The sequence below is a fragment of the Stegostoma tigrinum genome, chromosome 4, assembly GCF_030684315.1.
Source record: "Stegostoma tigrinum isolate sSteTig4 chromosome 4, sSteTig4.hap1, whole genome shotgun sequence".
Taxonomy (NCBI): Eukaryota; Metazoa; Chordata; class Chondrichthyes; order Orectolobiformes; family Stegostomatidae; genus Stegostoma; species Stegostoma tigrinum.
Genome location: NC_081357.1, coordinates 15979829 through 16003813, shown reverse-complemented (window position 1 = coordinate 16003813; position 23985 = coordinate 15979829). Strand labels below are relative to the sequence as shown.

Here is a 23985-nt window from a genome sequence, read left to right as displayed (position 1 = left end):
CGCAGCTCCTCATTGCTGCCTCATGTCTCAAATTGTACGATTAAAGCAACAAAATTCAGAATTTGACAATTTAATCCAGCATATGTTTGGCGGTTTTGTGAGAGATGTGCTTTCATATGTGGGTTCTCCTACGCATGGGTGTGTTTGTACATGGACATAGGCACACACATATGTGATCAGCACCAGTATGAACACATCTCATTGCTCTGTGTGTGCTTATAGGCTTGTATGGCGCGGCGAAGTGTTTCATGCTTGCACGTGTACATATATTGTGTGCATGTATAGCACACATGTGGGAAATGTGTCCATTGGCATGTGTTCACGTGTCAGCATGCATGTTAACTTAAAGGAGATTTGTTTTTAATGGCAGATTAAACTGCAGAAGTATTAGTATTAGCTCACTTGGAGACTGCAAGACTATGCAAAGCAGTTTATTGCTGTTTTGACACTTAAGGTTCCAATTACTGTAGTTTGATAGACTCCACTTGTGAAGCGTAAGTAATCTTGATTGAATCTGCAGAATAAAATTTATGGGCGCTCCTTTCTTTCTGTCATTCTTCCCCTCTTTGTCTCCCCGTATTATTTTTGAAGTGGCACCACATGGACACTGTCAACACAGTCACAGTTGGCTGATTGTCGTTCTTTAGCACTGAAAATTCCATACTTCTACATTCGTTGATTTCTCACCATGCTCTGATTCATCTTTAATTCAAACTGTACGTGTACCATCCTGTTTTTTTTAAAATGTAAATGCCTTTGCTTTTTCTATTCCTGCTAGTCAGTTTGACAGTGAAAGCCACAACAGGCCTCGGGCAGGTTGTGTTTTCAGGCAGGTAGGTTGTAGTGTGTGGCCTGGTCGCTTTGGTGGGTCTTCCAGGATAGTCGTTGTGACATGTTTGAAAATGGAAACAGGAAAACAGAGAAAGCAAATCCTATCAAGTTGAAACTTCTTTCCAGCAGCTTTCGTGACAGATAGGTAAAATCAGAAACAGAGAAAGATACCAGAAAGACCATGAGATACATAGATAGATGGAGATATAAATATACATGCTATAGAGAGAGCCAGATATATATAGAGAAAGAGAGATAGAGAACGATAGAGAGATAGAGAGAAAGAAAGAGACAGAGAAATAGAGAAAGGGAGATGGAAAGAAAGAAAGAGAAAGGGAGAAAGAAAAAGAGAGAGGGAGAAAGAAAGAGAGAGAAAGAGACAAAGAAGGAAGGAAGGAAAGAAGGAAAAGAGAGAAAGAAATAGAGAAAGTGGGAAACAAAGAAGGAAAGGAAGAGAAAGGAAAAGAGAAAGAAAGATAGAAAGAAAGTCAGAAGGAAGGAAAGAAAGAAAGAACAGAACTAATATGCCAGGTCTTGTGACAGCACTAGACCCGACACATTAGCTGTGACTTGGTGTCACAGATGCTGCCACACCTGCTGAGCTTTCCCACCAATGTTTGTTTTTGTTCCTGATTTAAAGTGTCTGCAGTCCTTTTGGTTTTTAAATAGATCGACAGGCAGATAGATAGATAGGCAAAGAGAAATGCACAGACTTCCAATTATTGTTTCATACCTTCATCAAATCAACACCTGACAGTGACATTTCTGTAAGCTGCATTGGTTAGATGGTTTCCTCACTTTCGTCAAGTGTGCTGTGTAGTTTCTATGGCTCCTTGTATGAAAAATTGCTTTCTGATGCCATTCCTGAATGATGACATTTCATTGAATAGAGCTTTATAGGGACTTAAGCAATGTAGGGCAGAGTGAGATACTTGGCAGAACCAGACAGGAAGTCTGGCAAGGTCTGCCTTGACGTCGCAAGTTACTCGTTGCATCTTTCAAGCATCTGCCAAGCAACAAGGCACATTTCTATCTCGGCAGCAATGAGTGGGGGATTATAACTTGATAAATGCTTGGTTAACAGCACAATTCGCCTCATTAATATTCAGCTTCCTATCCTATCAAATGTGCCAAACAAACTCAACTTTGATAATCCTCGAAGTGAGAGTCAGAGCAGCTTCAGCTGGCTATCAGCTGCAGGGAGGCTCCAAATTGATCAGCACCAGATCGCAACTCAGGGCATGATCCGAAGGTGCCAGCTGCATGCATACCCAGTCCACAGACGTTGGCATCTGACATTTGCCAACCTCTTACAACTATCATGGCACCTCTCTGATCCACTTGGAGGCTGTTTGGGAAGCTCAGGCCTGCATTGTATGGGCACTTTGTACATACACTCACACGGTCGGACCAGGTTACATGTCAAGGCTGCTCACTTGCTCCTTTACCACTTATTCTCATTGCGCATTGATGCTTGCACCATCCAAGCCTTGTCTTACTTTGCCAATTGGTATTGCCACACCATCAGACAGCTTGCCTTGCTGGGCAGCGGCTGTCCCTCTTGCTGTATGGCAGCATGTTACGTCAATCTCACATCTGCTCTGTATGCCAGCAGTTCTGGTCTCCTTACTTGAGAAAGGATGTACTGGCGCTGGAGGGGGTGCAGAGGAGGTTCACTAGGTTGATTCCAGAGTTAAGAGGGTTGACTTATGTGGAGAGATTGAGTAGACAGGGATTATACACGTTGGAATTTAGAAGAATGAGGGGGTTAGCTTATGGAAACATGTAAAACTAGGAAGGGAATAGATAAGATAGAAGCAGGGAGGCTGTTTCCACTGTTGTGTGAAACTAGATCTCGGGGGCATAACCTCAAAATAAGGGGGACCACATTTAGGACTGAGTTGAGGAGGAATGTCTTCACCCATAGGATTGTGAATCTATGGAATTCCCTGACAAGAGAAGCAGTTGAGGCTTCCTCATTGAATTACTTTAAGGCAAAGGTAGATAGAGTTTTGAACAATAAAAGCAGTAAGGGTAATGGTGAGCGGGTGGGTGAATGGAGCTGAGTCCACGAAAAGATCAGCCTTGATCTTATTGAATGGCAGAGCAGGTTCAACGTACCAGATGGCCTACTCCTGCTGCTCTTTCTTATGTTCTTAAAAGTAGGCAGCCATGTCCCAATACCTTAGGGGAACAACCCCATTAAAGTTGTTTTGGAGTCAAGGGCAGAATGTGCCTCTGCAGATCAGGGACTGGGGCACTGTCTCTCCTGAGGACCCACAGAGGATAATTTTGGGGATGGGCTACGTTCAGTCATCAGGTTTGGCTACAGAAGCTAAGCGGATGAAGGGGTACATGAAGGATCTGCTGTGGCTGGGAGGAGACTCAACCCTTCAGGTTGAGGGTCGCAGACTGGGAGGGGGTGGAGATCGTAGTTGTGAAGCATTTGTAAAAGGGGGGTTATGGTAATACATGGCTGGGAAGGGAGTCATGCAGGAGGGGTGTCTATCCATGGTTAGGATCACCGTGGCTTCAGGGTGTGGGGCTGAGGGAGTATCAATGAATGGTCACACCCAGCTGGGTCTCCCCATATGTCAGATGTTGGAAAGGGGGCAGGTTCAGAATTTAATAGATGGTTTGGTTGTAGAGACAAGCAGTAACTAGTGACCACAACAGGTATTGGTACTTGGAACCCAGCTATTCACAAGATATGTTAATAATTTAGATGAGGGAACTAAATGTCACATTTCAAAACTTGCAGATGAAACAACATCTAGTGGAAGGGTGAGCTTTGATGAGGATGCAGAAGAGCCTCTGTGAGATTTGGACAGGCTGAGTGAGTGGGCAGATTAATGGCACATGCAGTATAATGTGGATAAGTGTGAGGTTATCCACTTTTGTAGCAAAAATAAGAAGGTAGATCATTATTCGGCTGTAAATTGACAGGATGTTCAACAAGATCTGACAGACCCCATGAACCTAGGTACAGCAGGCAGTGAGGAGGACAAACGACATGTTGGCCTTCATAGTGAGAGGATTCAAGTACAGGATTGGTGCATTTATACAGGGCATTGGTGAGACCAAACTGGAATATTGTGAGCAGTTTTGCTCTCCTCATCTGAGTTCTTGTAAAAGAGGAGTGCAGTGAATGCTCACTAAATAGGCTCCTGGGATGGCAGGACTAACGCATGAGGAGAGATTGAGTTGATTAGGATTTTATTCACTGGAGTTTAGAAGAATGAGGGGTGGACCTGTGACATTCTAACAGACAGGTGAGATGTGGGAAGGATGTACTTGGTGGTGAGGGGTAAAGCATTCAGAATGGAAATGAAGAGAAATTCCTTCAGCGGTGGGACTGTGAAATGCACTACCATAGAAAGTGGCTGAGGGCAAAACATTATGTATTTTCAAAAAGGAGATAGATGTAGCTGTTGTGGCTGAAGGGATCAATGGATATTGGGGAGGGTGGGATTAGGAGCTGAGTCAGATGATGAGCCACAATCATGGTGGAAAAGGCATGAGGGGATGAATGGCCTATCCTGCCCCTATCTTCTTCTATGTTCCGATTGTAAAAGTTGTAGCATTCAGGTTGGTGCAAGATCCAATGAAATGTAATAAAACTGAACAGTTAACTCTGTTTATCTCAATACATTCTGCATGACCTGCCAAGCACTTTCAGCAACTTATGTTCTTTTTAATATTACATATCTCTTCTTCAACTTGAGTTTTCCTTCCTATGAGTTGGCAACACAGTCATTGTGTGTGCCTTCAGTCTGCAAGTGAGCACTGAAGCCGCGGAGGATGAGTTTGTGGGTTGTGTCAGGGATGGTTTTCTACAGCAGTTTCTTGAGGAACCGATGAAAGCACAGGCTATTTTTGATCAAGTATTATGTGATGGCAAAGGGCTAATTAACAGCATTATTGCATAAGCACTTTTGGGGTTGAGCGGCCATAACATGATCAAGTTTTGCATTATATTTGAAAGGAGATAATTCAATGTGAAGAAAAGGTAATAAATTTGAATAAAGAAACTTATGAAGGCAGGAATTAGCTGAGGTGGCTTAGGAAAATACATGCCAGGGCATAAATTTCCATCGATTTAAGGGGAGAGCAAGGGGGAAGTGGAGACCTGTAAGCCTTACATCAGTTATTGGGAGAATGTTGGAATCCAACTTGATTTGATTTATTTTTGATTTGATTTATTGATGCCACATATACCAAAGTGCAGTGAAAACTTTTGTGAGTAGTACAGGCAGATCATGGCGAACAAGGACATACAAGTCATAGGGTGCACAGATAAAGTGAGGAATGCTGTGATTTGTGTCAAGGTTCATCCGAGTAGGTCCATGATGCAGGACTCTGCACTCTACAGTCATTCCCAGGATGCACACAGAGACCATCAACTCAGTGAAAGATTGCTTTTTGGGCTGCCTGAAACATGTTGGCCTCCCAGAATGAGGAGTTGACCCTGACTGAGTGTACCAGACTGGCACATTCCAAGTTCCAGGGCCATGTCCTGAGGGATGCACTAAAACTTGGGGCAGCTGCCACGTCCCAGGAATTAGCCAAACAACTCTTCCTGAAGGACCCCCTGTGCCAAAAGGCCCAGTCCGAGGTCTTCCTGTTGAAGGTAAACAGGGGCCCATTCAGTTATTGGACACTCCTAGTGCCTCAAATATATGTAAATATTAGCCCTGTATATGTAAGAGAGGTATTTGGCTTTTTCAAAGTCTAATGTTTTGTTTATTTGTTTGAAATGCAAATGTACAGAACAGAACAGCTTTTGTGACAATGTACATATACTTGAAGACTTGTTATGAATTAAGCATATTTTTGAAATCTCAAAAAAAACATACAAAATTACAGCTGCACAGTAGGTGCACAAAGCAAGATCAACATTAGCACGATCAATATTTTTGAAGTTACAGAGGTTCATTCAGCAATTTACTAACAGCAGGTAAGAAGACGTTCTTGAGCCTATTGGTGCATGTGTTCAAGCTTCTGTATCTCCTGCTCCATTATAGGCACTTGGATGGTAATGATCTTCTTACGTTCCCTGTCACCACCTCAGGCCCACCATTGACCCCTAATCCAGCAGCAGCTAGTGATTATAGTGGACATGACCTTCTCCACTGTCAGGTCACATGTATTAGCCAAGACATGACTGTCCTTCATCTGGCAAATCCTTTTCTCCCATTTATTTCCCTTGCTCCATTGGATACTGCAATGCTATTCCTGTTAAAGACTGACCTATGAGCACGGACATGAATTTTGGGGGGAGGGGAGCCATGGCGCAGGATCAGAGGTGGTTGTAGGGTGGTCTAACCCTGATCATCTCAGGGCAGCAAAAGTGAAACCCAAGCCTGTTGACCTGAGATGTTTGAGTGTTGGAAAGGACCCAGAAAAGGCTGTTGCTTCAGAGCACAGAAAGGGCGAGGATAAATCTTTCCACCTGGAATGACTTGTCTTCCATTTACTGCACAGGACTCTCCAATTTGATATTGGTATTTCAGTTTAAGGCTGATTTTCGGCTTGAGCAGTCATGGCAAGAACACGGTCCGCAAAGTGGTACTGGTCCTATTCATCGATTTCCTCCTTCGTCCATCATACAAGGAGAGCAAATCACGGATTGACAAGGTGTAATTCCCTGATGTGTTCACTGATCCTGTGCAAGGCACAGTTCCCCTTTACAGTTTACTGCTTATTGTCCTCAGCACTCGACACAGAAGTGATTCCTCTTCATCACAATCAGAGACAGTAAACAAGCCACATCAGGAGAAGATTTCTCTCGTTATTTGTGTTGTTCTGTCTCCTTTACAATCTCCCATGGCTTCCCTGTAGGTCAACAAGAGGGGAACTGGGACAGGCAATGTAAGAGGAGAAATGAGACTGTATTAAGGCTTTGATGAATGCTCAATGCCATGGTTACATTTAGAGTCATACATAGAGCACAGAAGGAGGCCTTTGGGCCCAATGTGCCTGGGCAACTGTTTGATAAAATGCCCAAGTATTCCTCCTTCCCAGTTCTTCCTTTTTTGAGTTTCTGGAATTGAGAATGAATCTATTTCCAGGGCTGTTTTCAAGCAATACATTCAGGATTGTAAAGACTCTGGCTTTAAAATGAAACCTCCTCAACTCCACCTCGTTGTTTTGCCAGCTTTCACAATATGTTTGTAATTGAAACTGTTCCATTAATCTTTAATACTGCTGTCAGAGGGTTCCTCACTCTGTGGAAATTGCGGATGTGCTGAAGACTTTCATGGACTCAAAATCTGCTTGTGATGCGCTTTTCACCCCAAAAGACCCAATGTTTAAAGTCTCCACGACAGGTTCATTTTACGTGAAAGTGAAAACATTTCACTGGCACTCTGAGCTTCCATGGGAGTTATCCACATCTCCACATGAGGCTGGTGTAGGGTTTGGCTGAAACGTCATCTCTCCACTCCCTTCAAATACTTGACAAAAGGTGATAAGATGTAGGAGTAGAAGTAGGCTATTCAGCCCATCGAGTCTGCTCTCCCATTCAATGAGACCATGGCTGAGCTAGTAATCCTCAACTTCACTTTTCTTCTATTTCCCCATAACCGTCCTGATTAAAAATCTATCTCAGCTGAGTACACTCAATTTTCCAGCCCTCCACAGTAAAGAATTCCATAGATTCACTACCCTCTGAAAGAAGCAATTCCTCCTCTCCATCTCTACCCTCACTGAGTGACCCCTTACTCTCAGATTATGGCCTCTGGTCCTCAACTTTCCTGCAAAAGAAACAACTTCTTTATATCCATTCTATCAAGACCCCTGAGAATCTTATATGTTTCATTCTTCTAAACTCCAATAAGCACAAGCCTAACCTCTCCTCATAAAAGAGAGCCCCTCCATTTCTGGCATGAGTCTAGTAAAACCTTTTCTGGGCTGCCTCCAATACTGGTGTATCTTTCCTTGGATAACATGAAAATGATGCGTCTCTCTGGCATTCTATTTGATGTCCCATTAATCTTACAGCAAGAGATTGAGAGAGTTCCCAGGGCCATGTGTTCAAGCAGAGGAACATTTGACTGGGTGTCTTGTGGACAAGCTATCCTCTTCACCTGAGATTCTTCTATTTGCTGTGGGGTAATGCAGCCAAGCCCAGGAATAAGGTGATCTCAGACTGCTTGTGATGTGCAATCTTGTTATCAGTATACTACAGCCTGTTCAGATTGGAAACAGTGAGAGTCCAGAGTGCAGCTGTGCCCTAGAACTATACACTCCCTACAAATGTTTGGGTTTTTTTCACTGGAATATAAGAAATAGGACGAGTAAAAATACAGAAAGGAGGCATAGGGCTTGGTGATGTGGAGCAATGAAAACAGCCTGTTTCTCAACATCAGCAAATCTAAAGAACTGATCACCAACTTCAGAAAGAAAGGAGGAGAACACATTCCCATCTACATCAAGGGAACTGAAGTTGAGAGGGTGAAGAGCATTAAGTTCCTCGGAGTGACGATAACCGATGACCTGTCCTGGACTTCCGACATGGATGCGACAGTCAAGAAGGCACAACAACGCCTCTTCTTCCTCAGCAAGCTCAGGAAATTTGGAATGCCCATAAGTTTGCTCACCCACTTCTACAGATGTACCACTGAAAGCATACTGTCCAGGAGCATAACGGCCTGGTACAGCAACTGGTCTGCCCAGGACTGAAAGAAACTACAGGAGGTGGTGTGCGCAGCCCAGACCATCATGGAAGCCAACCTCCCATCCATGGACTCTATTTACACAGCTCACTGCTGTAGAAAAGTGGCCAACATCATGAAAGATTGAACGGGCTATGGTAATGACCACCCACAACGTCTTCCATCAGGCAGAAGATACAGAAGCCTGAGCACACGCACCAGGAGATTCAGGAACAACTTCTTTCCAGCCATTATCAGACTGACGAATGGACTTTAGCCTCAAATATTGCAACTTGCAATGAAACCTGCATACCACTAAGTCTTTCTGATCTGTACATCCTTAGCTTGCTGTGATCTGTCTATACCACTCGTAAACAAGGCTTTTCACTGTCTTTCAGTACATGTGACAATACAATCAATCAATCAAACAGTCAGGAACAGGCCCCTAGAGTGCATTCTCTGCTCTTCAAATGGCCCATTACCTCCGTTTCACCTTCCCATACCTCCCCTGTATCCTGTGACATCCAAAAAGCTCTTGCTGTCTGACGTGAATTTAATTAATAACTGAGCATCCTCAACTCACCACAGTAGAGGCTTCTCAATGTTGCAACCTTTTGAAATGAGAATCCTTCCTTTATTACAGTCTCTTATTCTGAGATTGTTAGCCTTATGCTCTAAACACCACAGTGAGAGGAAACCTTTTATCAGCTTCTAGCCTGTCAGTTCCCTTAAGCTCTTGCTAAGTTTCAATGAAATGTTTTCCTCGGAGCAGAGAAGGCTGATGGTGGTGGGTGGGGGGTTTGGTGTGGGGGTGGGAGTGTTGCTTGATTGAGTTGTACAGGAGAATAGACAAGATGGATTGTAAGAATCTTTTTTTTTCCCCTTTTGTAGAAGATTCAACAACCAGGGGGCACTGATTCAAGTTAAGGACCAGAATGTTTTGACAAGATTTTGAGACAGTTTTTTCCACCCAGAGGGTGAGTCTATAAAATCATTGTTCATTGGTCCATAATTCAGGGAATATGGGTCTAGACTACCCTGATCCTTACTCCCGGGAATCGACTTAGTGAATCATTGTTACACTTCCTCAAAGTAAGCTTATCCTTCCTTAACTACAGGCAGCGTAAGATCTTTACAAAACTCACTGTTTGAATTTGTTTGTATGCTTAAGTTGTATGCAAAGGAATTTAGCAGCAGACACAGGGAGACGGGAGTTGCAAGCAACAGGAAGAAGCGATTCGATCTGATGAGCCTGCTTAATTACAGAACAAAGAACAATACAGCACAGGAACAGGCCCTTTGGCCCTCCAAACCTGTGCTGACACATTTTGGTCTACTATGCTCAAACCGTCTTCACTTCCAGGATCCATATCCCTCTATTCCCTTCGTATTCATATATTTGTCTAGGTGCAGCTACTGTGTCTGCTTCCACCAGCTCCTCTTGCAATGTGTTCCATCTGAATTGCTTTCTCATCATATCTTCCAGTTGCTTCTCAAGCTGGATGTAGATCTCTTGAGTCCAATAATGTTTACCGCTTCAATACTTTCGGGATGAAAGTGTTCAGCATTTGAGTCCTCTATCAAATGAATTGACCCAGCTTCATCGGTATCCTTTACTGCCTCATAAGAACATGAGCGCACAACAAATAGGAGCAGAGTATGATTTTCATAGGCTGCTTGGCCAAGTTAATACCATTGTGATAATAAGAACAAAGAACAGTAAGTGCAGGAGATAACACAGTGTGGAGGCGGAGGAACACTGCAGGCAGAAAATATTCTGAAGACGCATCCCGACCAGAAACATCGAACTTTCCTGCTCCCCTGATGCTGCCTGGCCTGCTGTGTTCTCCAGGGCCTCACTGTGTTATCTCAGACTCCGGCGTCAGGAGTTCTTGCTATCTCACGGTGGATGCAGGAAATCTGAAACAAGAATGGAAAACGCTGGAGAATCTCAGCAGGCCTGGCAGCATCTGTAGACTAAGAAACAGAACTGGCATTCTGAGTCAAATGGCCCTTCATTAGAACTGAAAATAGCTGGGAAAGGATGGTTTTTATGCTGGTGGAAGGGGGAGTCAAGGGCAAGGGGCTGGGTTAGTAAATAGAATACATAGAGATTGAACCCAGAAAGAGAGAGAGATAGTCAAATAAAAAGATTGCTAATGGTAAACAGAGTGAGCGAGAAAAGCTGGATGGGTAATAGTAAGACAGTGAGAACTGCAGATGCTGGAGAGTCAGAGATAACACAGTGTGCAGCTGGAAGAACACAGCAGGCCAGACAGCATCAGAGGAGCAGGAAAGTTAACATTTTGGGTTGGGACCCTTCTTCAGGAATGGGGACAGGAAAGGGATAAATGGAGAGAAGAGGGGTGGGGCTGGGGAAGGGAGGTGGGATAGTGATAGGTGAATGCAGGTAGGCAGTGTTTGGATCTGGTCAGTGAGGTGGGAGAGAAGATGGACAGGTTGTGCCAGGTCAAGGAGGCGGGGATGAGAGGAAGGGTTGGTGATTGGATGAGGCTGAGGGTGAGGAGATTTTGAAACTGGTAAACTCCACATTGAGGCCATCGGGCTGTAGGCTCCCAAGGTGGAATATGAGGTGCTGCTCCTCCAGTTTCCAGGTGGTATCACTGTGACACTGGAGGAGGCCCAGGATGGACATGTCACCCAGGGAGTGGGAGGGAGAGTTGAAATAGCTGTTGGTGTTGTCGTTTGTAGAAGAATGAATGGTTAAAAATGTGTTGGCTGAGCTGGGAGAAGTCCTTACAACACAGGACCAAAGGGTGTGAGGAGAAAGCGACAAACATGGAGAAGGGTACTGAATTTATGGAACTGTTAAACTCAGTGTTGAGTCCTGAGGGCTGTAAGATACTGAGACAGAAGGCATGGTATGTTTCCTCCAGTGCACGTTGATCCTCGCTGGAGCATGCGCTGGCACCCTGACACTCGGAACGCAAAGTGGGGATGTGTTGAAGTGACAAGCAATTAGAAGCTCAGGGTTAATTCTGAGGAGAGAGTGAAAATGCAGTCACCCCAATGTGATAGCATCATGGCTGACCTTAGGCTTCAAATCCACTCTCTTGCATGCCCCTCAACTCCCTGAGAGATAATAATCCCAGCCTGAAATAAAAATGGAGCATCCACCACCCTATAGGATAGTGATTTCCGATGACTCACCTACATTTGAGTGAAGAACTTTCAATCTCAGTGCTAAATGATTAGTCTCTAATTCAGAAACTGTAGTCCCTAATTCTTGGTTCCCTGGACAGGGGTAACAGCATATCAGTGTCCACTCTGACAAACCTTTTCAAAATGTTGTAAGTTTCAATGCGATCACCTCTCAATCTTTTAAACTGCAGAAAATGGTGGGCCAGTTGAATCAGCGTCCCATCATAGGACAACACTCTCACTCCATGGATCAATCTTGTGAGCATTCACTGTGCTCCCTTCAGTGCAAGTATGTCTTTCCTTATATATTGGAGACTAAAACTGTACACAGCATGCCAGATCTGATCTCACCAAGAGCCTATACAACTATGGCAACATTTCTTAATTATTATCCCATTGTAACAAAGGCCAATATGCCATTTGCTGACTGAACTGCTTGCTGCACCCGCACCTGATCTTTTTTTCTAGCCGTTATACGAGCACACCCAGATCTCTCTGAATATTCAGTTACAAGTTTACAAAGTTCACACCTTTCTGCTTCTCTGCTCTTACAACCAAAGTCAATGAACTGCACTTTCCCCACATTATTCTCCATTTGCCGTCTTCTTGACCACTTACATAATTTATTTTTATCACATTGCTGCACACTTTGCATTTAATACTGTCATCAAACTTAAATGCATTACTCTGTGTTTTATCATCTAACTCATTAATATACATTGTAAATAGCTAATGCCCCAGAACTGAGATTAGAACATAGAACATAGAACAGTACAGCACAGAACAGGCCCTTCAGCCCACAATGTTGTGCCGACCATTGATCCTCATGGATGCACCCTCAAATTTCTGTGACCATATGCATGTCCAGCAGTCTCTTAAATGACCCCAATGACCTTGCTTCCACAACTGCTGCTGGCAACGCATTCCATGCTCTCACAACTCTCTGCGTAAAGAACCTGCCTCTGACATCCCCTCTATACTTTCCACCAACCAGCTTAAAACTATGACCCCTCGTGCTAGCCATTTCTGCCCTGGGAAATAGTCTCTGGCTATCGACTCTATCTATGCCTCTCATTATCTTGTATACCTCAATTAGGTCCCCTCTCCTCCTCCTTTTCTCCAATGAAAAGAGACCGAGCTCAGTCAACCTCTCTTCATAAGATAAGCCCTCCAGTCCAGGCAGCATCCTGGTAAACCTCCTCTGAACCCTCTCCAAAGCATCCACATCTTTCCTATAATAGGGCGCCCAGAACTGGACGCAGTATTCCAAGTGCGGTCTAACCAAAGTTTTATAGAGCTGCAACAAGATCTCACGACTCTTAAACTCAATCCCCCTGTTAATGAAAGCCAAAACACCATATGCTTTCTTAACAACCCTGTCCACTTGGGTGGCCATTTTAAGGGATCTATGTATCTGCACACCAAGATCCCTCTGTTCCTCCACGCTGCCAAGAATCCTATCCTTAATCCTGTACTCAGCTTTCAAATTTGACCTTCCAAAATGCATCACCTCGCATTTATCCAGGTTGAACTCCATCTGCCACCTCTCAGCCCATCTCTGCATCCTGTCAATGTCCCGCTGCAGCCTACAACAGCCCTCTACACTGTCAACGACACCTCCGACCTTTGTGTCGTCTGCAAACTTGCTGACCCATCCTTCAATTCCCTCGTCCAAGTCATTAATAAAAATTACAAACAGTAGAGGCCCAAGGACAGAGCCCTGTGGAACCCCACTCACCACTGACTTCCAGGCAGAATATTTTCCTTCTACTACCACACGCTGTCTTCTGTTGGCCAGCCAATTCTGTATCCAAGCAGCTAAGTTCCCCTGTATCCCATTCCTCCTGACCTTCTGAATGAGCCTACCATGGGGAACCTTATCAAATGCCTTACTGAAGTCCATATACACCACATCCACAGCTCGACCCTCATCAACCTTACTAGTCACATCCTCAAAAAACTCGATAAGGTTTGTAAGGCATGACCTACCCCTCACAAAGCCGTGTTGACTGTATTTGATCAAGCCATGCTCTTCCAGATGGTCATAAATCTTATCCCTCAGAATCCTTTCTAACACCTTGCAGACGACAGACGTGAGACTTACCGGTCTATAATTGCCGGGGATTTCCCTATTTCCTTTCTTGAAGAGAGGAATTACATTTGCCTCTCTCCAGTCCTCAGGTACGACTCCAGTGGAGAGCGAGGATGCAAAGATCTTCGCAAGTGGCGAAGCAATTGCATTTCTCGCTTCCCAAAGCAGCCGAGGACAAATCTGATCCGGGCCTGGCGACTTGTCAATCTTAATGTTTGACAAAATTTTCAGTACATCAGCTTCCTCTATCTCTATCCATTCCAGCATGCACACCTGCTCTTCAAAGGTTTCATTCACTACACAGTTCGATTCTTTCGTAAAGACAGAAGCAAAAAACTCATTTAGGGCTTCCCCTACCTCCTCAGGCTCCACACACAAGTTCCCTATGCTATCCCTGATCGGCCCTACTCTTTCTTTGACCATTCTCTTATTCCTCACGTAAGTGTAAAATGCCTTTGTGTTTTCCCGGATTCCTTCTGCCAAGCCTTTCTCGTGCCCCCTCCTGGCTCTCCTCAGACCATTTTTGAGCTCCTTCCTTGCCTGCATGTAATCCTCTCTAGCTGAACTTGACCCTAGCTTCCTCCACCTTATGTAAGCTACCTTCTTCCTTTTCACTAGAAGCTCCACCGCTCTCGTCATCCAAGGTTCCTTTATCTTACCCCTTCTTGCCTGTCTCAGAGGGACATATTTACTCATCACTCCCAACAACTGTTCCTTAAACCATCTCCACATGTCTATAGTTCCCTTACCATGGAACAACTGCTCCCAGTCCATGCTTCCTAACTCGTGTCTAATCGCATCATAGTTTCCTCTTCCCCAATTAAATATCCTCCCATTCTGCCTAATCCTCTCCTTCTCCATAGCTATGTAGAATGAGAGAGTGTTATGGTCACTATCACCAAAATGCTCTCCCACCACAAGATCTGATACCTGCCCCGGCTCGTTTCCGAGCACCAAGTCTAGAATGGCCTCTCCCCTCGTCGGCCTGTCAACGTACTGCGTTAGGAAACCCTCCTGAACACACCTTACAAAAACAGCTCCATTCAAATCTTCTGCTCGAAGGAGGTTCCAATCAATATTAGGAAAGTTAAAGTCACCCATTACAACAACCCTACTGCGTCCACACTTTTCCAAAATCTGTCGACCTATGCTTTCTACAATCTCCCTGCTGCTATTGGGGGGCCTGTAGTAAACCCCTAACGAGGTGACTACTCCCTTGCTGTTCCTAATTTCCACCCATACTGACTCAGTAGGCAGATCTTCCTCGACAATGGAAGCTTCTATAGCTGTGATACCCTCTCTGATTAGTAGTGCTACACCCCCTCCTCTTTTTCCCCCCTCCCTATTCTTTTTAAATGTTCTAAACCCTGGAACATCCAGCAACCATTCCTGCCCATGAGAAACCCATGTCTCTGTTATGGCCACAACATCATAGCACCAGGTACTGATCCATGCTCTAAGTTCATCACTTTTATTCCTGATACTCCTTGCATTAAAGCAAACACACTTTAACCGATCCCTTGGTTCCTTCCCAGGAAAATCCTTCCCACTAGCTGGTCTACCTCTTGCTACTGCCTCACCTGCATCAACGCTCACCTCTGGTATACAGCTCAGGTTCCCACCCCCCTGCCATACTAGTTTAAACCCTCTCGAACTACTCGAGCAAACCTTCCACCCAGGACATTGGTCCCCTTCCAGTTCAGATGCAACCCGTCCTTCTTGTACAGGTCCCACCTTCCCCAGAAGGCATCCCAATTATCAACATATCTGAAGCCCTCCCTCCTACACCAGCTGCGTAGCCACGTGTTCAGCTGCGCCCGCTCCCTGTTCCTCACCTCGCTATCTCGTGGCACCGGTAGTAAACCAGAGAACACTACTCTGTTCGTCCTGCTCTGCAGCTTCCATCCTAACTCCCTGAAATCACTTTTTATATCCTCAAACCTATTTCTGGCTATATCATTTGTGCCAATATGTAACACGATTTCTGGCTGTTCACCCTCCCCTTTCAGAACTTTATACACCCGATCGGAGACGTCCCGGACCCTGGCACCAGGGAGGCAACATACCTTCCGGGAATCCCGATCTTGCCCACAAAATCTCCTGTCGATTCCCCTAACTATCGAGTCCCCTACCACGAGTACTTTTCTATTCTGCCCCCTTCCCTTCTTTGCCACAGTGTCAGGCTCAGTGCGAGAGAACTGACTACTATGGCTTTCCTCTGGTAGGTCAACCCCCCCAGCAGTATCCAAAACGGTATACTTATTGCTGAGGGGAATGCCCACAGGGGATCTCTGCACTGTCTGTCTGTCCCCTTTCCTCCCCCTAACTGTAACCCATCTATCCTCGTCCTGAGCCTTAGGAGTGACCAACTCCCGATAACTCCTCTCAATTACCCCCTCTGCCTCCCGAATGATCCGTAGTTCATCCAGCTCCAGCTCCATTTCCCTAACACGGTTTTCAAGGAGCTGTAGCTGGGTGCACTTCCCGCAGATGTAGCCAGCGGAGACGTGTGCCACATCTCCCAACTGCCACATTTTGCAGGAGGAGCAAGCAACTGCCCTAGCATCCATACCCCACTTATCTGAACACCCACTCAATACTAAAGCAGAAAGCTCACTTCAAGTAATAATAACAAATTAATAACAAACTTATGTTCAATAGAGAAAGTTTAGAATGAACCTTACCTTATTAACTAGGTTAGAGGAGGAGGGCGGGTGGGAGACACTACAGTTGTAGAGTCTCGGGTTAAGCCGCCTTGCTGATATATATGGTCACTGCTTTCCTTCCCGGCTGCCCCTCTGGTCCTCGTCACTTCCTCTGATGCTCCCGCTCCTTCTCTGAAAGAGGAAAAAAAAAAGAGATTGTAGAATTGTAGAATTGTGAGATTGTAGAATTCAACTTGATAATGCTCATTTATCCCCACCTCTCTGCTTACTCTCCATTAGTCAATCTTCTATCCGTGCTAATATATCAATTGATCTATTTATGCCACTATATTGCTTCATCGATTACCACAGTGTAATCAGTGCCCATTTAAAATGTTCTCACACTGTAGAGGGCAGTGGTTTGGCAATGCAATTGATGATGCCATGAAGCATGCCTACAGCCATCTGCTGGACTGTGTATTATCTGATAGCAAGGAGTTTGTCCTTGCGTATAGTTTCAATTTTGGTGCCTTCACTTAGGTAAAGATAAGTTGCCATAGTCTTAACAAACCATTGAGCTGTTCTCTCATTAGAGAGACAGTGAGAGATGAGCGGTGGTTGTTTAACGCGAGGGTCTCAATTGAGGGGAGAAGTTGAAGAGGGGGAATATTCCATAGCAACCTCAGTTATTGAAGGATTTGAACCCACACTGTTACCATGGCAAACCAGCGAACTGATCCCTCTGTACATCAAATGGGAATGCTCAGCTATTTCGCCATAAACTGTATCGAGAGGGTTCACCCTCAGGTCTGTGTATTATTGGCTTCCCAAGACACACAAAAGTTTTAATGCCAAATCTTATTTATAACCTTGTCTGGACAACATGAACTGGCCAAACAGTTGGATGAATACCCACAACGACTTTGCAGCTATTTTCCAATTGCATGGTTGAGGATTTCTTCATCTTTGATGACTATACAGGACTTGCATATCAATAACAATGCAGTTCCCGTGTGCTCATTGGATTTTGCTTCCTGATTCACCAATGTACAGCTCCAAAAAACATAAACATTCACACTGCAGCACCATATCATGGGAATCTGCACGTGCCAATATGGCATGTATTCATTGAACTCATGGACTCAGCAAATTGCACAGTTGAGTTCAATTTTAGTGACACCATGGATGCCCAAGTTGATGGAGGCTGTCATGGGATATCTGCTAGGTCCAGCTCTCACAAGCACCTGTATTGGATTCCATAAGAAAGTTGCAGATGGTTTGACACCTGACCTGTGATCTTTATATTTTCTGAATTGAAGATGGACCATTTGCTCCATTTAAACCTGCAGCTGCAGAGATCAGGGTGGTTTCAGGAAAACAGACACCTCAAAAGAAAAAGTTAGTTTGTGGCACTTCCAAACCAGGAGACATTGGTGAGAAATCTGCAGGATATTAGAACTGAGTAAGCTTAGGCTCACGGAGCTGTGGAAGAGATCACAATGGCAGATTTTGAAAAGACTCATGAAATTGTTTCCACACTTCATGCCAAGAAACTATCAGAACTCAGTTAATTAGAGCCCAAGGGAGTGGAGAGATAGGATATACTTTCTCAGGATTGGAATTCTTATAAATTGATGGTGCTGGGAAATAAGTTGAAAACTATGTTTTGCTGTGTATTTTAAGAACTTTCCAAATGGTTCATTTATATCTCGTTAGCTTGTGTTATTTTTGTTTTTATCATCTGTGTAACAAATTTATGTTCTCTTGTAAAAGGAAATTTGCAGCCTCATGTCTCAATGACTGGCCACCATATTAACTAACCAAACAAAAAGCAACATATGATATACCAAGCCAGGTTTTATTTTGGGATCTGACCTGTCCCATAATGCCATCAGTTGAGAGCTTAACACGAATAGGCTAATATATAAGCAGTGTCAGGGAGTTGTGGTGGGTGACCGTGAGTGGGGAAGATGTTGGAAGCAGTACTGTGAGTGGTAGAGCATGACTGGGAAGTGAGCGCAGTAGCAGAGATTGAGTGAGTGGGAGGGATCAGAGAGAAAATGGTCGCAACGTATACTGGCAGACTGCAAATGGTCTATGACCTTCTTCCTGCAGTGCTGGGTATTCCTCAGAATGTCAGAGACCAATTTAATCCAGAACCCTGCCTGCAAAGTGGGGGAGCAATTTGACCCCTGCCTGCCACTTCCGGGGAAAATTTCACAATCCATGCAGAGTGACAGTCCTTATCTGACCACATCACTGGCAATGACCCTGATGAACTCTGGAATACCTGCCAAGTGGCGAGTTGTTCCGAAAACAGCACATGGTAACGTAGGGTGTAAATTGCAGTTGAGAGGCACTTTAACAGCTAAGGAAGTAATTAATGACGAGAGTTTTGTAAAATAGGATGAGAAAACTCACCGTGATCGTGATGAAAAGCTCTCTCAAACTCAGACTGAGTCAAAATGTGGTGAATTTCAGCCCATAGTTCCCAGTTTTCTTTTTCCTTATGTTCTTGAATAATGATTTAAATTTACTGTTTCAGAATCTAGACACGGTTAAAATACATGATAATAAAATGTGAGGCTGGATGAACACAGCAGGCCAAGCAGCATCTCAGGAGCACAAAAGCTGACGTTTCGGGCCTAGACCCTTCATCAGAGAGGGGGATGGGGGGAGGGAACTGGAATAAATAGGGAGAGAGGGGGAGGCGGACCGAAGATGGAGAGTAAAGAAGATAGGTGGAGAAGGTGTGGGTGGGGAGGTAGGGAGGGGATAGGTCAGTCCAGGGAAGACGGACAGGTCAAGGAGGTGGGATGAGGTTAGTAGGTAGCTGGGGGTGCGGCTTGGGGTGGGAGGAAGGGATGGGTGAGAGGAAGAACCGGTTAGGGAGGCAGAGACAGGTTGGACTGGTTTTGGGATGCAGTGGGTGGGGGGGAAGAGCTGGGCTGGTTGTGTGGTGCAGTGGGGGGAGGGGATGAACTGGGCTGGTTTAGGGATGCAGTGGGTCCTCCGACACTTCCGCCATTTACAATCCGACCCCACCACCCAAGACATTTTTCCATCCCCACCCCTGTCTGCTTTCCGGAGAGACCACTCTCTCCGTGACTCCCTTGTTCGCTCCACACTGCCCTCCAACCCCACCACACCCGGCACCTTCCCCTGCAACCGCAGGAAATGCTACACTTGTCCCCACACCTCCTCCCTCACCCCCATCCCAGGCCCCAAGATGACATTCCACATTAAGCAGAGGTTCACCTGCACATCTGCCAATGTGGTATACTGCATCCACTGTACCCGGTGCGGCTTTCTCTACATTGGGGAAACCAAGCGGAGGCTTGGGGACCGCTTTGCAGAACACCTCCGCTCAGTTCGCAACAAACAACTGCACCTCCCAGTCGCAAACCATTTCCACTCCCCCTCCCATTCTCTTGATGACATGTCCATCATGGGCCTCCTGCACTGCCACAATGATGCCACCCGAAGGTTGCAGGAACAGCAACTCATATTCCGCCTGGGAACCCTGCAGCCATATGGTATCAATGTGGACTTCACCAGTTTCAAAATCTCCCCTTCCCCCACTGCATCCCTAAACCAGCCCAGTTCATCCCCTCCCCCCACTGCACCACACAACCAGCCCAGCTCTTCCCCCCCACCCACTGCATCCCAAAACCAGTCCAACCTGTCTCTGCCTCCCTAACCGGTTCTTCCTCTCACCCATCCCTTCCTCCCACCCCAAGCCGCACCCCCAGCTACCTACTAACCTCATCCCACCTCCTTGACCTGTCCGTCTTCCCTGGACTGACCTATCCCCTCCCTACCTCCCCACCCACACCTTCTCCACCTATCTTCTTTACTCTCCATCTTCGGTCCGCCTCCCCCTCTCTCCCTATTTATTCCAGTTCCCTCCCCCCATCCCCCTCTCTGATGAAGGGTCTAGGCCCGAAACGTCAGCTTTTGTGCTCCTGAGATGCTGCTTGGCCTGCTGTGTTCATCCAGCCTCACATTTTATTATCTTGGAATCTCCAGCATCTGCAGTTCCCATTATCTCTCACGGTTAAAATACATAACAGCTCATCCACTACATCTGTAATTAAAACCCCCAGTAGATTCGTCTTCGGGTCCTGGGGATTGGTCAGACCTTACTTCCTTGCGTTTATGTTTTTAGTCTGCTGATACTAAAGTAAATTAATTTCCTCACCCCTATTAGCCTCTACGTTACTACCAATTTCTGCTCTTAAATGTTTGTCATCTCCTGTGAAGACAGACAAACAATATTTGTTCAATGTCCCTGCCATTTTCTCATATCCCGTCTTAATTTCTCTGGTCTCTGCTTCCAAGTGACCAATGTTTTAATTAAAGTTACTAATTAAAGTTACTTCCTTATTTTCTTTTATTTACTTGTTAAAGCTTTTACAATCTTTTTTTTATATTTCTGGTTAGCTTTCCCTCATAATCCATTTTTCTCCCTTATCTGTAATTGTTTCGGTGGAATATTTAATTGAGACCTAAGCCTCTGCCAATCTTCATGCTTTCTGCAGCTTCTTTTGTTTTAAGTGATGCATTAATCTCAATTGTAAGCCAGCCTTTGGTTTTTCACAGGAATGTATTTTTGTTGAATATTTTCGATTACGTCTTGAAATATTTCTTACTCTTTGATCTGAACTGCTCTTCTACTCTATTTATCAATCAATCTTAAGCAGCTCTTCCCTCAGACTTTTTTTCATTTTCGTTTAGATTCTTGGTTGGGTTGAAGTATATCACATTCAAACTTGGTGTGGACTTCGGTTGAAGTATGATCACTGTTTGCTCATGGGTATTGCAACACTACCAATTAATCCTGGCTGAATACACAACTCTTTGTCCTGATTTCACTCCATAGCCACTTGCTACAGGACTCTGTCATGAAAACATGTTATGGACTCAGCCCCCAGGCCACGTTTACAAATTTGATTGTTCCAGTCAATATGAAAATTAAAATGACCCACGTTTATGATATTGCCTTTGTTGCAGACTCCAACTGTTTTTTAATGACCTGTCAACATTATATTGTTGTTGGAGAACCCACAAGCTACTCCCATCTGCATTTTCTGACCCTTGGTATTCATAATTTCCATTTATTGCCATCCTACCTCCTGATACTCTAAGCCAATATCCTTTCTCACTAATGAACTAATGCCATTCTTTGCTATTAGATCCCCCTCTCTACTTTATATTCTGCCTTTTTCCTTTAAAATGTTGGATACCATGGAATATTTATTTTATAACTCTGGTCACCTTGTCTCTGCCATGCTGATGAGCCGTATTTGTCCATGAGTTCATCTGTTGTGAGAGATGCTTCATGCATTCAGATAAAGCGGCATCAATTTTTTTTCCCTCCTATTAATTCCTGCATGGACCTTAGTCTCTGATGCAATATTACCGTTGAACTCTATACTATTTCCGGTTCTGCTCAGTTTCTCTTTTCATACTTTTCTATTGCCTCAGCTTTAATTATTGGATTTCTAAATCCCCATTCACCCAACCTTCCCTTCCCTCATAGTTTAAATCTATTTTACCCCAGTCTAGTCATACTTGCTCATGTAGCCTGATGTTTGTTCACTCTAGTCCTTCCCATCACACTCTGGCCATCATTGCATTTATCAGTATCCTGCACTAAAGGCTTAACCTTTCACTTTTCCTTTGCAAATCTCACCTCAACACTTGAGGTCGCAATCTCCAATATTACTGCGTGTTGTGGTGAGCCACCTTCCTGAACCACTGGAGTGCTCGGGCCACCTATTGTGCCGATAGGAAGAATTTTGATCCAGTGACATTGAAGGATTGGCAATATCCTTCCAAGTCAGGATGATTTGCAGTCTGGAGGGATTTTACAGATAGTGAATCGCCAGTGCTTCTGTTGGCCTTGCCCCTTGAAGTGGTAGAGGTTGTGGAAAGTGCTGTTGACCGACTAGTGAAGCCCTCATCCTATAAAATGAACATTTAAAAAAGCATGGAGCTGAGATGATTAACTTCCATAAACTGTAACAATTTTGATTTGTGCCAGGTATGACTCCAATCAGTGGTGAAGTGTTCCCATGATGCCACACTTGGTTAAATGCTGCCTAGATATCGAGGACAGTTACTTCTGCTTCCTCTATGGTGTTCAACTCATTCGTAAATTGTTTTCTTTTGAGCTGTTGAAAACGAAACTTGCAACTGAATATGGACTTGTACAGTTTTCATACACAAAGTAATGGAAGGATGTGGTTGGTTGAACTAATAATGAGAAAAAATAGTTTTATTTATGCATCAAAATCAGAAATTGCTGGAAAAACTCAGTGGGTGTGGCAGCATCTGTGAAGAGAGAAATAGAGTTAAGATTTTAATCCATTAACCTTTCTTCAGAACAGTGAGATCCTTCTGTAGAAGGGTCATTGGATCCAAACATTAACTCTGCTTTCTCTCCACCGAAGCTGCCAGATCTATTCAGTTTCTCCAGCAATTTTTGTTTTTGCTTCTGATTTCCAGCATCTGCAGTTCTTTGTTTATTTTGTTATTTATGTGTCATCTTTCAAGTCATCAGGTTCTGAAAATGCACTTTGCAGCCAGTGGAATAATTTTAAAGCTTAGCTATAAAGTATAGTCAGAGATGGTGCAGAAGAGGTTCACCAGGATTTTGCCTGGTCTGGAGGCATTTAGTTGTGCGGAGAGATTGGATAAACTCAGATTGTTTTCATTGGAAAAATGGAGCCTGAGGATTGACCTGGTAGAAGTCTAAAAAATTATGAAAGGTATAGATATAGTGGATTTTCCCAGGGCGGATAGGTCATCAGCACAAGGGCACAGGTTCAAGATAGGAGGGGGGATATTTACAGGAGAAGTCCAGGTAAAGGTTTTCACATAGAGGGTGGTGGGTGCCTGGAACACACTGCCAGTGGAGGTGGTAGAAGTGGGCACATTAGCAACGTTTAAGCATACCTGGATAGTCACAAGAACAGGAGGCGAGCAGAGGGGTAGAAACCACACATAGGCGGTAGGCAGCGAGTCTAAATCAGCATAAGCTCGGTGAGCCAAAGGACCTGTTCCTGCGCTGCCCTGAATTGTATCGTAATTTAGGAAATGCAGCAACAGTTGGACACAGCAAGCTCACTTTGACAACAATAAGGCAACTCTAATCATAATTGTTGAGTGGCAAATTTTCACCAGTGTAATTGCACACACTGTTACACAACTGTGTGATGTATATTCTTGTCTCCATGCTAGAGGACAGATAGGACATCCGTTTATAAGTTTCATCCAAAATGCATCACTTCTGAAACCGCAGTACTTGCTCAGTGTGACACTGGAGTGTCAAAAGAGACTGTTTAAATCTCTGGAGTGGGGCTGTAACTCATTACCTTATGACTCAGAAGGCACGTATGTTACTCACTGACACATTGCTGTTACTCAGTGACTTTTGTAACAGAAACTGTTAAACAAAAGCCAAGCAGGATGGCATGCTGGGATCAGCACCAGGAAGATACCATGCAGCAATATGCACTGCCAAACAGCATAAGCAGCAAGTGATAGACAGAGCTAAGCGATCCCACAGCCAAAGGATCAGATCTGATCCTGCCAC

At 44.6% G+C, this 23985-nt stretch overlaps 1 protein-coding gene across 1 annotated transcript in view; it reads left to right on the top strand.

Moving 5' to 3' along the window:
- LOC125452683 (leucine-rich repeat and fibronectin type-III domain-containing protein 2) overlaps nt 1-23985 on the top strand; it is a 182348-nt gene that overhangs the window by 78332 nt on the left and 80031 nt on the right. The window lies entirely within an intron of this gene.